Here is an 18405-nt window from a genome sequence, read left to right on the forward strand (position 1 = left end):
TGTAAATGTCTCTAGAAGTATCCAATAGAAATAGACAACATTTTAAATAAATGAGTGTATTACTCACTTGCACAAGGAAGGTTTTTTTATTTTTTTAAAAAAAAGGAAAAACTTGCCTGCTAGTATATTACTCTTTAAATTCATTCAGTGGGCTTTTTTTGTGTTTGAGCATGTTTTGTATACAGTATTGTGAAAATGCTTCTATTTAAATGCATTTATGCACATTTCTGTTTTTACCTTTCTATTTAAAGGGACAGTATACAGTAAAATTGTTTTTTGCATAATGAATTTCCAATGACTTGTTATACCAGCTGCAGAGTATATAAAGTGTATGGGAAATTGCATTTTCAGGTTTATTTATAAGATATTACATTTCTGGTTTTAAACTTGGTTGACTGACCTTGCAGGTACAATTTATCTAATTATGTTACCAGTTTGTGTACACACATTTGCTTCCTTATCTTGTCTCTGTTTGTAAACCAAACCCCAATACTTACAATGGAAAAGGTATTTTATTTAGTTATCTCTTCTAACCACCAGGAGTGTCATTTCTTCTGCTGGCTGTGTTTACTTAGTTTGTCAATTACTTGGACTTAAAGGGACAGTCTAGTCAGACTTAAACTTTCATGATTCAGATAGTGCATGCAATTTTAAACAACTTTCCAATTTGCTTTGTTATTTTTGTATTCTTAGTGTAAAGCTAACCTAGGTAGGCTCATAAGCCCTTGGAGGCCGCCTTTTATTTGACAGTTTTTACTGCTAGTGGGCTTTAGTTCATGTGTTTCATATAAATAACATTGTGCACGTGGCCGTGGATTTAATTAAGAGTAAGCACATTTATTGCCTGACATGCAAGTCTGTCAAAAGGTCTGAGATAAGGAGGCAGTCTTCAGAAGCATTGATACAAGTTAATCAGAGGTAAAAAGTATATTTCTATAACGGCGTTGGTTATGCAAAACTAGGGAATAGATAATAAAGGGATTATGATGTAAAATATATTTTACTAACACATTACAAGTTAATGGCTTTTATTTTGATTAAGCAACTACAAGTATATGAAATCATTAAAGGGACAGTATACACCAATTTTCATTTAAAGGGACACTGAACCCAAATGTTTTCTTTCGTGATTCAGATAGAACATGCAACTTTCTAATTTACCCCTATTAGAAAATTTTCTTTATTCTCTTGGTATCTTTATTTGAAATGTAAGTTTTTAAATGCCGGCCCATTTTTGGTGAACAACCTGGATTGTCCTTGCTGATTGGTGGATAAATTCATCCACCAATAAAGTGCTATCCAGAGTTCTGAACGAAAAAAAAAAGCTTAGGTGCCTTTTTCAAATAAAGATAGCAAGAGAACGAAGAAAAATTAATAGGAGTAAATTAGAAAGTTGCTTAAAATTGCATGCTCTATCTGAATCGCGAAAGAAAAAATTTGGGTTCAGTGTCCCTTTAACTGCATGTAATAGACACTACTATAAAGAATAAGATACACAGATACTGATCTAAAAATCCAGTATAAAACCTTTTACAAACGTACTTGGGAGCTCCCAGTTTAGCACTGTTGATGAGGTAGTCTGGGGCACTTGCTGTAAGGGGCTTGGTAAACAAAACAGACACTTTTCTTCATTTAAAACATAGCTGTTCTAGTTCTGCTGGTCTCATAATAGAAAATGAACACCCACTGCATGCAGATCTGCTCAAATTGAGCTGCAGACACGGAGGACGCTTTGTGGTTGCCTTGGAGATGTCAGCTTGCAGAGAAGGCTGATTGGTTGCCGGTGCACCAGCATGCTCAAACACTGCTCAGTTTCTGTGCGCGGATGAATAAGCCAGGCAGTCTGCATGAGCAGGTGTACACAGGGGTCGTATGACTGCCCTGCCCTGGGAAGCTCATAAATTTGAAATGCACAAACAATATTAATGGATTTTAATTATAAAAATGTAAATGTCAAGTAAATTTTTTTTTTAAATGGTTTTTGTTCCCAAAATGACTGTCCTTTTAAGTCCAAAAACTTTCAGTATAGTTTGGGATACCACAGGCTAAATCAGCTATTTCAAATGCCAAAATAAGGGTAAACTAGCTACTTGTAAACAATGCAATGCACTCCAGCAGTGTGTGTGTGTGTGTATTAGGATTGCACCAATACCATTTTTTTGAGACCGAGTAAAAGTACCAATACTTTTTTTCAAATACTCACCGATACCAATTACCGATACTTTTTTATGTCGTGACAGTTTACCTAGCACATTACAGAGTAATGATTTAAGATCACTTCTTTATAATTATTATGTATCTCAAAAGACATTTTGAAATAATAAAACAGTTTTATGTGCTTGTGGTCACAAAGTTTACAGAACATGTTTATAAATAATATTACAATACCATGTAAAAAACAACAATAAATAACAGCTGCAGCAGCTAGGGCTGGAAAGCTACAATTTAAAGGGGGGATTACTGGGTGCAATTGGGTTGTAGGGTGCCTATATAACTCATCAATCTAACATTTGTACTTAATACAAAGTAATATAATTTAATTCTGAAAATAATATTGAGGAAGGAGTATCCCAGTAATCCCCTTTGAGAAAAATGGGGCATTTGCATTCTACTGACTCAACAGAAAATAGGGCTGGTCTTCATATTTTTCCAGGGCTGCTTTTTATTCCCAGTCCAGTCCTGGCTAAGGTTGTTCCTCAGAGTACAATATGTTTTGAGCACAATTGTGCAAGACGAGAACTAGTAGTATAACAGGCAATCTAGCAATTTTTTCAAAAGTTAGTGGAAAATTCTTATTAAGGAACAGAAGCATCTCTGCATGTTCAGCTATAAGTCTGTTTTTGCTAACAGCAAGGACGTTTGACGCTAAGCTGAACAGTCTTTCACTTTTCACACTACTGCATGGGTTAGAAAGATATTTTTGGGCCATTAAATCTGTTTATTAACTGCCCAGTACTTCAGGGGTTTGTCTGAATGACTGCTCTGATGTACAATAATACAAATAACAGCAATTTGTATTGGCAGAACAATTTTTAGTTAAGTCTCCACTCCAGCTTAAAATGAAATGGGAACATGCAGTTTGAAAAATGCCACAAGATGGCATATGGGTTGGAATTGGAGGTACCGGTTTAAGTATCGGTGCATTTGTACAAGTACTCAAAAAAAAAAAAAAAATATATATATATTTTCTCTCTCTCACAGGCTAAATAATGGTTTCTCAAATTATTATAATAAATCCCTTTAGTATACTGTTGCCATAGCCTGACTACCTCTGCTAGGTTACTTCTCTGGAATCTATAATGTAAATGTATTAAGTCTATTTTGTCTCTTCTAGCTGGCTTGTTCGGAATATCTGTCCAGCTCAAAAATGGCTCCAGTGGTTAGAAACAGGTGTTGGATGGCAGAATGGTTTTATGGAAACTTCAAGCATATGACAGCTTAATTTTCTTCCACAAGGCTGTGAGACCAGGTTGCAGGTAAGTACAGGTTATTAATATGTAGGTGTCGCATGGTCACTGGCAGACGTTACAGTGAGCTCTCTGCACATGGTGGCAGCTGTAGTTACGGACACTAAGAGCAGTCCGCGGCTGCTCCTGGTGCCCGTGACTACAGCTGTAAAGCTATGGTGGAGTGTAAACTGTTTCTGAAGCCTCTGGACATGTGACTAGTCTAAAATTAATTTCTGCCCCTAGGATTATATTTTATTTCCCCCTATTTTCAAAGACTGCTTAACAGCATAATTTACTTCTCTCCCGTAAAACCCAACATGGTCACTGGCAGACGTTACAGTGAGCTCTCTGTCATGGTGGCAGCTGTAGTTACGGACACTAAGAGCAGTCCGCACCTGCTCCTGGTGCCCGTGGCTACAGCTGTAAGGCTATGGTGGGGTGTAAACTGTTTCTGAAGCCTTTGGTCATGTATAGTCTAAAATAAATTACTGCCTTTAGCATGGCATCCCCCCCCCCCTTATTTTCAATGGCTGCTTAACAGCATAATTTTACTTTCTTCCCTCCTGATATTCCCAACATGGTCACTGACAGACGTTACAGTGAGCTCTCTGCACATGGTGGCAGCTGTAGTTATGGACACTAAGAGCAGTCCGCACCTGTTCCTGGTGCCCGTGGCTACAGCTGTAAGGCTATGGTGGGGTGTAAACTGTTTCTGAAGCCTTTGGGCATGTATAGTCTAAAATAAATTACTGCCTTTAGCATGGCATTCTCCCCCCCCCTTATTTTCAATGGCTGCTTAACAGCATAATTTTACTTTCTTCCTTCCTGATAGTCCCAACATGGTCACTGGCAGACGTTACAGTGAGCTCTCTGCACATGGTGGCAGCTGTAGTTACGGACACTAAGAGCAGTCCGCACCTGCTTCTGGTGCCCGTGGCTACAGCTGTAAGGCTATGGTGGGGTGTAAACTGTTTCTGAAGCCTTTTGGGCATGTATAGTCTAAAATAAATTACTGCCTCTAGCATGGCATTTTATCCCCCCCCTTATTTTCAATGGCTGCTTAACAGCATAATTTACGTTCTTCTTACCTGTTAGACCCAACATGATCACTGGCAGATGTTACAGTGAGCTCTCTGCACATGGTGGCAGCTGTTTTTTTGGACATATGGAGCAGTGCGCGCCTGCTCCCTGTGCCCATGGATACAGCTGTAAAGCTATGGTGGATTGTAAATTGTCTCTTGACGCCTATGAGCATGATAATTTAAAATTAAAATAATTTACCTCTAATATAGCATTTTGAATTTTCCCTTTTTCCCCTATTTTTCAAAGTAAAGTTTCTGACTTTATAGTCTATATTAAATAAAAATAGCCTAATGCATTTCTCCTATTAAAGTACATGACCACTATATCTCTCCTTTTCAAAGTACTCTAAGAACCCTTGTCGTCTTTTTCCTACATGACTGCATCACACATGCTATATCCAAGTAACTCCTCTTTGGCAAAGATCTCTCTTCTCCATATGTTCATTAGCAGTAGGTACAGTAAACGGTCTTCATAGCAGCTGTGTCTTTGGGAAGTGGAAGCAGAGGGCCCCTGCTGAAGCTACCAAGGCTAGTTATATACTGTGGTACATTACACGTTTGTCTCCTCAGCCTTAGGTCATGCTCCCCATCATATGTCCCATGCAAGCCCAGCCTAGAAAATGCACAACTAACATTCATGGTAAACTCTTGTTGTATTTAATATTGCTCTGTCACTGTCTATAATTACCAAATCTTTACTAACCTATTTCCTGATCCTTTTCTACCATTCCACAGACACCTGGATTTCTTACTCTTCTTTCCCTTCTTATGCTCTTTAATTTATAATTGTTGCATTTATGAAATGATGATATGGAGTGACTGTTAGGTGGTAGTTTTGAAGCATTTGGTCAAATAGCTAACCACTTAAACCCGCTAAATATGCTGTATAGCCCAGAATATAGACCTTAAGACTTTATGTTCATATCTAAGGTTCATTCTAAGTGTTTTATCTCTGCATTTTCTACTTGAGTATTAACTATAGGCAATGCAAATTTACCACAATGTCCTGTTTCTTACGTTAAAGGGATATTCCAGCCAAAATTGGAAACCACATGGGTGCATTTCGGTATTGAACAGAAGCAATTTTGTAATATAAATGCATTATCAAAAATGCTTCTAATAAAAGCTATAGCTGTTTCCAAAGTGTATTTAAGTATGCACCGTGCACCAGCATTTTAAACACAGCACTTGCTTAGAGAGCCTAAGGTGCTGGTACCATCTGGTAATTACTCAATTTGTTCATTGCTGACATGATACAAGCCCCAGTGATGATCTGAGCAGCTGCATTATTTAAAATGTGGGTATAGTGACAATATCTAGCAATGCTTCACATGCACGTGCAGAGAAAAATGTTAACACTAAAATAGTGATAACTTTTACTAGAAACATTTTTGCTAATAAATGTATATTGTAAATATGTTTCTAATCAAAGATGTAATTCATCTATGTGCATTTAGATTTTGACTGGAATGTCCCTTTAAGTAGTATGTATTTTTTTTTTTTCCCCCCGTATCTGTAGGTGATGCTAAAGTACAGATCTACAGCACCAGGTGACATACAGCCAACACTTACAGGGTCTACTTCATTGTCAAGAAATGTCTCTGCCTCCTTTGTTAAACCAGGTAAGAGTTAAATTGTTGTAAAAGACATTAAATTCATCGTATTCAAGCTGTTTCCTGTATAACAGTAGATCATTTTTGTTGCAGACATATAGTATAATTAAATGGTGATAATAGTCAAACCATTACATGCTCTAATTTGTTATTAGCAAATGGAATTTTACGACTAGCGACCCTGCATTATTGTGTGTTTTAACCCGCAAAGGGGTAAACACAGAGTAGAAGTACTTCTTCGGACCAGCAAAGCAGTGCTGGTCCCAATTGGTGGCGCTAGTTAAACATCTGAGTTGTGCTACTGATTGTATCTGCTTGGGACTAAACACATAGCATTAGACAATGTCCTGCTCAAGACCCACAGAGCACTGCTAGTCCCAAGCAGAAAGTGCTGCTGATTGGGACCAGCACTGCTCTGGGGGTCCCAAGCAGTATTTCTACTGTGTGTTAACCCACACAGTGGTGCAGGATCACTAGTCTTACAATTACATATTTGAACTGATGTAATTTTACCACTATAATGACCCTGTAATGTTGTCCACTTGTCCTTGCAGTGTCTTTTTGAGGCCTGACTGTACTTTTATCCTTAAAGGAATAGGGAAAGAATTTGATAGTCCTAGTGTATATCTATCTTGTCTCTTAAAGGGGCATTAAATAGTATGTTGTGGGGCAATATAGCTTTTTTTTTTTTTCTGAGATAAAACAAAGTGTTTTAGCTTCTTAAGCAAGATTGACAAGCATAGGCAGCTATTTATTAAAGGGACAGTCTACGATAGAATTATTGTTTTAAAAGACAGATAATCCCTTTATTACCCCCCCCCCCCCAGTTTTGCACAGCCAGCAGTTATATTAATAATATTTAAAAAAAAAATTTACCTCTGATTACTTTGTATCTAAGAACCTTCTGAAAGCCCCCCTGATCACATGAATGTGACTATATCAAATCTATTGAGTTGCATTTAGTATTGTGCTGTGCTAACTCTTAAATAACTCCCTGTGCCTGAACACCGTATTATCTATATGGCCCACAGTCTCTTGTTAAAAGCAATTTAAAAAATGTGGTAAGAGGCAGCCCTCAAGGACTTAGAAATTAGCATATGACCCTACCTAGGTTTAGTTTCAACCAAGAATAAGAAGAAAACAAAGCAAATTTGATAATAAAAGTAAATTGGAAAGTTGAATAAAATTACAAGTCCTATCTGAATAATAAAAGTTTAATTTTGACTAGACTGTCCCTTTTAATGTAAATGTTTACTTGCTTGCACATGGGATCATAACAGCCAGTGGTAAAAAAATGAAACTTAAAGGAACAGTCTAGTCCCAAAAAACTTTCATGATTTAGATAGGGCATGTAATTTTAAACAATTTACTTTTATCACCAATTTTTCTTTTTTCTCTTGGTATTCTTAGTTGAAAGCTTAACTTAGGAGGTTTATTTGCTAATTTCTTAGACTTTGAAGGCCGCCTCTTAATGCATTTTAACAGGTTTTTCACCACTAGAGGGTGTTAGTTAATGTTTTTCGTATAGATAATACTGTGCACGTGAAGTTACCTGGGAGCCATCACTGATTGGCTAAACTGCAAGTCTGTCAAAAGAACAAAGGGGCAGTCTGCAGAGGCTTAGATGCAAGATAATCACAGAGGTAAAATATATATAAATATAACTGTTGGTTATGCAAAACTAGGGAATGGGTAAACAACGGATTATCTATCTTTTAAAACTAACAATTCTGGTGTAGACTGTCCCTTTAAAGGGACAGTACACTGTAAAATAGTTTTTATATTAATTTATTTTCAATGACTTGTTTATACCAGCTGCAGTAGATAAAATGTGAGAAATTGCATTTTCAGGTTTATTTATGTATATGAAGTAGCTGGTTTTGTGCTTTTAAACCACAGCCTATTACAATGGGTTGAGTTTCAGTTAATATCAGATCTCATTATGTTATCACGATGTGTACACACACTTGCTTCCTTATCTTATATTTCTCTGGAAAACTAAAGCTCAATACATAGAGGGAACAATGGAAAATAATAATTGTATTACTTTACTATCCTGCACCCCACTGTGAGTGTAATTTCTTCTGATGACTGTGTTTACTTAGGTTATGCAATAGCTGAGAAGTATCAAAACTTTCAGTATAGGTTGGGAAACCACAAGCTAAATAAGCTATTTCAAATGCCAAAATAGGGGTAAAGGAGTTAATTGGAAACCATTAAATGCACTCCGGCAGGTAAAAGGGATCATTGAGAACAATTTAAATTGGAGAACATTTTTAGGTGCACTGTCCTTTTTAAAATATCTCTCTATCTAATCCATTTAAACAAGTTTCCTATTTTATTTCTGTTATCAATTATGCTTAGTATCCTTTTGTTAAAGGGATAGTCTACACCAGAATTGTCATTGTTTAAAAAGATAGATAATCCCTTTATTACCCATTCCCCAGTTTTGCATAACAGTTATATTAAATATACTTTTTACCTCTGATTACCTTGTATCTAAGCTTCTGCAGACTGCCCTCTTATTTCAGTTCTTTCGACAGACTTTGTATTTTACGTGCACACTCCTGGGCTCCTTTCAGCCGACTTGGCTTTTTTTCTTCAACAAAGGATACCAAAAAGAATAAAGCAAATTTTGGTAATAGAAATATAAATTGGAAAGTTGTTAAAAATTATATACTGTAGCTGAATCGTGAATGTTTAATTTATAAGTCAAGCATCCTAGAGTTATATTTTAAAACCATGTTTAAGTTTAAATATTACTGTATTTTCTTATGTGTTGTAATTTTGTTTCTGTGTCCCTATGTCACTTTTGTTATGTTAACATATATTTACACACCATTGGGAAACAGATGTGAAAGATAGAAAATACTTTCTTTCCATTACCTTTTAGACAGATATGGGGGGGGGGGGGTTGCTCTTATAATCTGTACATGAATGATCATATTTGTGTTTATCATGCAGTGCGAGAAGCACACTTCACTACACCCCCCCTTCTCTGTATTTGCCTTATATAGGGATAGCTAAAAAAACCAAACATTACTTTTTATAGCTACTTATGTATTGCTGTGCAAGAACTGAAACTTTGTTTCCTCTCAACAGATCTAGCAATGTGAAGCGAGAGGCCATAATGTACAGAGGTCTTCACCTCGACTGCGTCTGCTGACATCCAGGCTGCAAGTTGGTAAGGACAGAGACTGGGGCTACTGTTGCCTTTCCCATATATTAGATTTGATTTTGTAACCAACTGCTTTATAAATTATAAAGCAGAAACCTTAATTCTGATGTTAAGCTAAGGTTTTATGATTTGATGTTTGATCATTTGCCATAACAAAGGCAGGTGGAGGTATACATTGTATTCTGTGTTTATAGGCAGTGGGGACAGTGCGGCCGACTGCTCTCACCACCTGTGATCATGGAAAGCTAGGCAGATTCCAATCTGTACCTCCAAATGCCTTTTTGGCATTTTTTTTTTTTCTTGGTCTATTGTGCATGTATATCTGTCTCCTGTGCATCTCCCATTTACCTTTGTTTAAGGTAATCCGGTCAAGCTGCTGTTTGCTGCATGAAAAGGACACATCTGCTACGTCATTCTGCTGAACAAAATGAGAGTTCGCTGGGCACCATTCAAGTATGACAAGGATTCAACCAGATTCATCCGTGTTCAGAATGCTACGTTGCTATATATATATATATATATATATATATATATATATATATATATATATATATATATATATATATATATATATATATATATATATATATATATATATATATATATATATATATATATATATATATATATATATATATATATATATATTTATATATTATTCTGTATAAAGTTATAATTCGTAGTATGGTAACTGAACACATTGAATTCTGTGTCTGCTGAAGTGTTCACGGATAGTGAGAGTAGAGTGCGGCTGCTCTCACTGTCTGTGATCATGGGAAGCTAATCAGATTTCAGTTTGTTTGGTTATCTATTGTACAATATTTTTATAATTATGTATAATTTATTATGTATGATATGTATAATATGTTTGGCTTAAATATTGGAAAGGCAACTTTAACTCTGTACTTTTTGTACACTGGGTGCATTTAGAGCACCAGGTTGTCTAGTTTCTTACACTAATTCTGTTTTCTGTATATAGATTTTGTTTTATATACAGATGTTCAAGCACTGGACAAAATGTCTACATGAAACATTTCTCCGTTACATCAGCCCAGGTAAGCATGAGTGGTTGTGAAGATGTAGCATTTACAACTTTCAATGCTTGCATTTTTGTTTCCCTGCATCTAAAAGGGATATAAAAACCCAAATGGTTTTTATTTCATGATTCAGATAGAGCATGCAACTTTCAAATTTTCGTTCTCTTAATCTTTATTTGAAAAAGCAGGAATGTAAGCTTAGGAGGCCACCCATTTTTGGTTCAGAACCCTGGGTAGTGCTTGCTGATTATTGGCTACATTTAGCCACCAATCGGCAAGCGCTACCCAGAACATTTGGGTTTCATATCCCTTTTATGTTCTGCTTACTTGGTTTAGGAAAATGGTTACCAGACTGAACACAGCAGGGGGGTTGTGTTTTTTTTTAATTTTTATTTATTAAAATTGCTTAAGTCTCATTGTCATAGCAATGGCACTTAATGCTATGTCACTAAGGTTCCGGGTTTAAAAATTCACATGGCCCAGGTGGAAGGAATATCTGTCTACCTCACTTCTAAATTCACTTCAATTTTCTCTTGGTATTTCTGGTCAAAAAAAGAATATGCACATATCCTACAGTAAAGGGAGCTAGCTGCTTATTGGTTCCTGCAGACATTTGTCTCTTGTGATTGGCTAACTAGATGTGTTCAGCTAGCTGCCAGTAGTGCAATGTTCTTTCAGCAAAGGATAACAAGAGAATGAAGCCCATTTGATAATAGAAGTAATAAGGAAAGCTGTTTTAAAATAGTTTATTTCCAAATCACAAAACAAAACTTAAGCATTTGGCATTTTTAAGGATTTCAACTTGTTTTGTCACCATCTCATAGTTTCATCAGTATAGATAAAATGTAACTATTGTAACACATCTAGAACTCGCACACCCTCTATATAAACTGTACCTTGTTCAGTTACTTAATTTCCTATTGCCTCTATAGGTGAGAACTGGTTCTGGGATGCTGTAATGATCACTAACTCTTTGCTTCAGTCTGTCAGAATATTTGTGTACAACTTTATTTTCCTTCTCTTTATAATGTACCTCACACTTTCTTTTACTTCTGTTTATAATGTACCTCACACTTTATTTTACTTCTTTATAATGTACCTCACACTTTATTTTACTTCTTTATAATGTACCTCACACTTTATTTTACTTCTTTATAATGTACCTCACATTTTATTTTACTTCTTTATAATGTACCTCACACTTTATTTTACTTCTTTATAATGTACCTCACACACTTTCTTTTACTTCTCTTTATAATGTACCTCACACTTTATTTTACTTCTCTTTATAATGTACCTCACACTTTATTTTACTTCTTTATAATGTACCTCACACTTTATTTTACTTCTTTATAATGTACCTCACACTTTATTTTAATTCTTTATAATGTACCTCACACACTTTCTTTTACTCCTCTTTATAATGTACCTCACACACTTTCTTTTACTTCTCTTTATAATGTACCTCACACACTTTCTTTTACTTCTCTTTATAATGTACCTCACACTTTATTTTACTTCTCTTTATAATGTACCTCACGCTTTATTTTACTTCTCTTTATAATGTACCTCACGCTTTATTTTACTTCTCTTTATAATGTACCTCACACACTTTATTTTAATTCTCTTTATAATGTACCTCACGCTTTATTTTACTTCTCTTTATAATGTACCTCACACACTTTATTTTACTTCTCTTTATAATGTACCTCACACTCCCCCTCCCTCCCCCCTTTTTGCTTAAACTTTTCATAAGAGCATAATGAGGTAGGCTCGAGCGGATGTCTTGAGCATTGTTGCAAACCCTTGTGCCATGCAGTGCTTAAGACATGGGCACGTACTTCTTGAGCCTACGGACATGCTCCTAAAAAGAAAAATATACCCTGTGAGCTTGTGCACGTGCTCAGTAGGGGCTTGTTCCCCCAGAAAGTGTGAATATAAAAAGACTGCAAAATTTTGATGTCTTAAATCTGCATGTCATTTCTGAATCATTAAAAGTTTATTTTGACTTCAGTGTCCCTTTAATTCTGTATTAAGACAAACGGTTTCAGATCTGATGGAGTTGTACTTTTAAAGAGACAACCAAATGCTGAATCATTTGAAAGTGATGTAGCAAATCTGTAAAAGGCTGACGATAAAATATCACCTTAGTATCACTGTAAAAAATGACCGTATGTTACCTCTGTGTCTTTGGTAGCCTCATCCCATTATAGACCAAATGTAAGCATCTGTATGCTTGTCCCAGGACTAGCACGGGATCATGCGCCTTAGATGTCCCTTTATTTCCGTTCTCCGCTAAAGAAAGTTTACTATGATTAATTTTGTTAAATCCCACAAGATAACAGTAAAGTATGAACTTGACACAGTGTAGGGGTTAATCATGTAGCTTGTAAGATTAAGTGTGGCTGTAGTGTGTTTTTTCCTTTTGTGCAGTGTAGGATTCGCACACGGCTCTCTTTTCTCGAGTGGGACATGCAGAATAGAGCAATCTCGCCACTGTCAGCTAGATTGCCGCAGAAAGCCCAGGACAGCGGCATCCTTTAGGGCTAATAAACTACTGCGCCTGTACGGCACTGTTCGTTAAGAGGTTAAACGGAAAAAAATGCATATTGCTGAATGAGTTGATACCAGTTGTAGGTGTTCCCTAAATAAAACCTATTCAAATGGATGCAGTTGAGGAGAAAAGTGTACACCATGTCTACTGTACGTTATTCTCTAGGGTTTGTAGGAATTCCCCATCCAGCTCCCTTTCTGCTACCGGTGCATCCTGGTTCAGTCCCTTTGTGATGTCATCACGTGCGTACATGGTGACATCACCAGCACTCCTGTGAAGCCTAGGAGTGCTGTCCATTAGGTCCCCGGCCTGCAGTGCATGGGATTTCCAAAAAACTAATTTTGATTGGCGATTCCCCACCTTTGTGCATTGAAGGGATTAAATTATATATTTTTAAAAAAAAAATTTTTTATTTTTTTTAAAGCTGAGTTAAGCTCTGGAGCACTATATGGCAGCAGTTTTACAAGAATGTTATCCATGTGCAAGAGCACTAGATGGCAGCAGTTTTACAAGAATGTTATCCATTTGCAAGAGCACTATATGGCAGCAGTTTTACAAGAATGTTATCCATTTGCAAGAGCACTATATGGCAGCAGTTTTACAAGAATGTTATCCATGTGCAAGAGCACTATATGGCAGCAGTTTTACAAGAATGTTATCCATTTGCAAGAGCACTAGATGGCAGCAGTTTTACAAGAATGTTATCCATTTGCAAGAGCACTAGATGGCAGCAGTTTTACAAGAATGTTATCCATTTGCAAGAGCACTAGATGGCAGCAGTTTTACAAGAATGTTATCCATTTGCAAGAGCACTAGATGGCAGCAGTTTTACAAGAATGTTATCCATTTGCAAGAGCACTAGATGGCAGCAGTTTTACAAGAATGTTATCCATTTGCAAGAGCACTATATGGCAGCAGTTTTACAAGAATGTTATCCATTTGCAAGAGCACTAGATGGCAGCAGTTTTACAAGAATGTTATCCATTTGCAAGAGCACTAGATGGCAGCAGTTTTACAAGAATGTTATCCATTTGCAAGAGCACTAGATGGCAGCAGTTTTACAAGAATTTTATCCATTTGCAAGAGCACTAGATGGCAGCAGTTTTACAAGAATGTTATCCATTTGCAAGAGCACTAGATGGCAGCAGTTTTACAAGAATGTTATCCATTTGCAAGAGCACTAGATGGCAGCAGTTTTACAAGAATGTTATCCATTTGCAAGAGCACTAGATGGCAGCAGTTTTACAAGAATGTTATCCATGTGCAAGAGCACTAGATGGCAGCAGTTTTACAAGAATGTTATCCATTTGCAAGAGCACTAGATGGCAGCAGTTTTACAAGAATGTTATCCATGTGCAAGAGCACTAGATGGCAGCAGTTTTACAAGAATGTTATCCATTTGCAAGAGCACTAGATGGCAGCACTATTTCATGTTATGTAGTGCTCCAGACACCTACCTATGTATCTACTCAACAAAGAATACCATGAGTATGAAGCAAGTTTGAGAGCAAGAAGAAATTGGAAAAGAGAAATTGTGGGTTTAATGTCCCTTTTTAAAGGAATAGGAAGGGGTAATATACATTTGTAAGTGAAGGATACTACCACTAACTATTCCTTTAAAAAGAGATATTAAACCCACAATCTCTTCTCCAATTTCTTTTTGCACACAAATTTGCTTCATTCTCATGATATTCTTTGAGTAGGTACATAGGTAGGTGTTTTCTTTGTAGTATATGTGAGCTATATAACATAGCATATGTATATTGCTGCTTGCAATCTGTATACTTTTAAATGGGGGGGGGGGTTTAGATTCTTAATCCAGATTAGCATTTAGTTCTAGGTAGCTTCTTATTAAAGGTACATTGAACCTAAATGGTTTCTTTCATGATTCAGAGCATGGAATTTTAAGCAACTTTCTAATTTACTTCTATTAATTTTTCTTCTCTTGCTATCTTTATTTTAAAAGCAGGAATGTGATGCATAGGAGCCAGCCCATTTTAGGTTCAGCACCATGGTTAGCGCTTATTGGAATCTTACATTTACCCACCAATAAGCAAGCATAACCCCAGGTTCTCAACCAGAAATGGGCCGGCTCCTATGCATCACATTCCTGCTTTATAAATAAAGATAGCAAGAGAACAAAGAGAATTTGATATTAGGAGTGAATTAGAAATTTTCTTAAAATTGCATTATCTATCTGAATCGCAAAAAGAAAAAAATTGGGTTTAGTGTCCCTTTTAATGTGTCTGCACCATGTAGTGGGTTAATACTCGCTAAGACATTATTTTCCCTCCTGTGCTGGCTGCGGTCTTCAAAACTGCACTTTTTATTTTTAAACTTTTAGTGGTGCCAATTGATGAAGCTTCCATCTCTCGTATTCTTGCACCCTGTGTGACATAAGCAGCGCACATTCACAAATCGGTTATGTTGGATCCTGTTCCTTACACTTCACATTAACTCATACGATAGAGAGTGGAATCTTTACAATTTTGCGTGTGGTGGCATTTACTCATTCTATTTCTGTAAACTAAAGTTATTTTCTAATGTTTAATGTATGTTATATGGGTACCTCACAAAAAACGTAACATTTGGGGAGCAAACCACAAAAAACAACGCAATCTATAGGCCTTGATCAGCAGCAGTAGTTTTATTTTTTTCTCTGATACTAGAACTTTTGGTAATCGTGTTCATTTTTCAGGACAACCTATGTATCATGTTATGTCTATTAGCAAATTTATATTCTATTATCCTATGTTAAGTAAAACAAAAGAAAAAAATAGGCATATAGGTTCAGGAGCATCCATGTGTCAGGAGAACCATATTGTAGGAGTTTTGCAAAAATGCTTGTAACAATATTGTACATTGTGTGTAGTCTGCTGCCATCTAGTGCTCAAAAGCATTCTTGCAAAACTGCTGCCTTCTAGTTCTCCAGACAAGTGCACACTTTCTACAGAAGTATCTCTTAAAGAATTGCATGAAAATAAAGTACATTTGCTAATAGAAGTATAAGTTTTTTTTTTGTTTTTTTATTTCCCCCCAACTTGCTGTTACACAAAAAATATAAATTGGGGTTGTTTAAGCCTAGCAATAAATCATTAATGTATTAGATTACAAAATGTAAATATAGTCGAGCAATATTTAATTGCAGGAACATCTTTCAGTGCTCCTTGCAAATAAGAGGAAGCCGAATTACATGTTGCACAATTAGTATTGTGACATTTAAAGGCCCTTATTGTCTAATAGCGTTGGCTTCATGTCTAGCAGCCTTCATCATAAGATGATCCTGATGTTATTTATAAATATTAAAGTGAATGTAAAGTTAAAGCGTTTACCTAAAGTGAAACCATAGAAGGTAAATGAATGAGTTTCATTTTTGAAATCTTTAGGATATACTTATCGAGAGATTTCGCTATAAACGCTACACGGATAAGAGCGCAAGCTCCGGTCGCCATGTTAATCAATTGATTGACAGATGACTCCTCTGAGTTCAGTCCCTTTGCACAATTGTCACTGCCCGGGATTAGTTTATTGCAGATGAGTCATCTGTCAATAAATTGCTGAAAATGGCGACCGGAGCTTGAGCGCTTATCCGTGTAGCGTTTATAGTGAAATATATCTGACGGTTAAGTATATCCTAAAGATTTCATGACTTAAACCCTCATTCATTTTTTTTTTTAACTTCTATCGTTTCACTTTAGGTAAATGCTTTAACTTTACATTTACTTTAAAGTGACACTAAATCACCCCCCCCCCCCCAAAAATGCTTTTATGATTTAGAGCAGGCAATTTACTAATTTAATCCCATTATCACTTTCTTTGTTCTCTTGCTATCTTTATTTAAAAAGCAGGAATGTTTAGCTTAGGAGCCTGTCCATTTTTGGTTGAGAACCTGGGTTATGCTTGCTTATTGGCGACTTACCCATAAGCAAGCACTATCCAGGGTTCTGAACTTGAAATGGGCCAGCTGGTAAGCTAAACATTCCTGCTTTTTAAATAAAGATAGCAAGAGAACAAAGAAAAATGAATAGGAGTAAATTAGAAAGTTGCTTAAAATTGCTGCTCTATCTAATCCATGAAAGAAAACAAATGGGTTTAGAGTCCCTTTTTAAACCAAATTGCACATTAATTGCTGAGTTTAACACAGGTTGATTAAATGATAATCTGAACTACAAATATTTATTTGCTTATTTGATCTGAATACTGGCTTTAGTTAGGTGGTCTGTAAAATTAGCTGGTGGTACCCACTAAATATGCCCTGCGGAGAACACTTTCTAATATTCATGTGTTATTTTGTGATGTGTACCCATTCCAATTTATTTGTGTAAAGGGACCATAATGTGATGGGGACATGGTTATTTATCAGGCTATTGTTCTTCCTCTTTATTGTTCACTTTAATCTCTTGAACTCTTTTTGCACTTCTACGTTTATTTACAGTACATTTTGTTAATATAAGTAAATTGCATAGTCTCTTAAAATTACTGGACCAGAAAAGTTTGTCACTTTAATCTCCCTTATAATTGTGAATATATTAACATATATGTCCCTTGAAAGGAATACAAACTGTAGAAAAGGGAGTAGTGTATGAAGTAAAGCGCACTGTAGATTATTTATTTTATGATGCAGGGCTAAAACACTCACAGAAAATGTAGCCATCCTGGTGGGATGATGTTGCTGAGTGGGGGCAGTGCAATACTTTGGCAGAAAATGTTATAATACAAAGCGCACATTAATTGCACAATTTTGTATAAGTTTTTAATTTAGGCAAGAAAACATTGGAAAAAATGAATATTGGCTATTTTAGCTTAATATTGTCTTACATTTTATCTGGGGTCAGTAAAATAGTAGACTGGTGCCCTAATCAAAAAGGTCTTGGGGAGAACACTTTCACTTTATCCATAAAATTCTTTCACGGTTCTTTAATTCAAAATTTTACATTTTGAGCTCCATTTTATAATTTATAACTTTAACACTAAAAAAAAAGTATTCTAATACCCTCTGCTGAAATGTAATTGTTTTTAAGGTGACACAACTTATGGAAGCTTAGTTTGCTATTGTGCAGATAAAATTAGAGGTGGTGAAAAATATAACGGTTGTTAGTTTCTAGTGGGACCAAGGTGGCTTTGAGAGGTATTTTCTAATTGCAGTAAAATAAATATGGCACTACGAGAGCATTAAAGCTTTCTTTTTTTTTTTCTTCCTCAGCATATGTGACCGTGTATGGAGAGATGCCGTATTTTGAATAGATGCTCGCTTCACCTCTACGCAGAAGAAATGCTTCCACGCTGTCACTAGATGATTCTCACTCATTACAATGGCACCATGACTGTTTACAGGTAAGGACAGACTGGAGCTACTGTTGCCTTTCCTATATGTCATATGCTTTATTGTTATTAACTTGCAGTGACTGCTAGATTTTATTTGTTCTGACCTCCTGTTCAACCAGTTGTCAATAGACCACTGGCAAGACTTACATTTGTGTTTGCATCAGCAA

The 18405-nt window shown here is 36.1% G+C and overlaps 1 long non-coding RNA gene across 2 annotated transcripts in view; it reads left to right on the forward strand.

Annotated features, from left to right (window-relative positions):
* LOC128644039 (uncharacterized) overlaps window positions 1–18405 on the forward strand; it is a 33563-nt gene that overhangs the window by 591 nt on the left and 14567 nt on the right. Inside the window, exons 2-6 of one of the 2 annotated variants that reach the window (XR_008399913.1) lie at window positions 3335–3476; window positions 6051–6153; window positions 9247–9328; window positions 10302–10377; window positions 18117–18247. This is a non-coding gene — a long non-coding RNA (uncharacterized LOC128644039). Of the gene's footprint in view, window positions 1–3334; window positions 3477–6050; window positions 6154–9246; window positions 9329–9681; window positions 9776–10301; window positions 10378–18116; window positions 18248–18405 lie in introns of those variants that run through there. The other variant, XR_008399914.1, reaches the window with a different exon arrangement.

Source organism: Bombina bombina, unplaced genomic scaffold (genome assembly GCF_027579735.1).
Source record: "Bombina bombina isolate aBomBom1 unplaced genomic scaffold, aBomBom1.pri scaffold_511, whole genome shotgun sequence".
NCBI classification, from domain to species: Eukaryota; Metazoa; Chordata; class Amphibia; order Anura; family Bombinatoridae; genus Bombina; species Bombina bombina.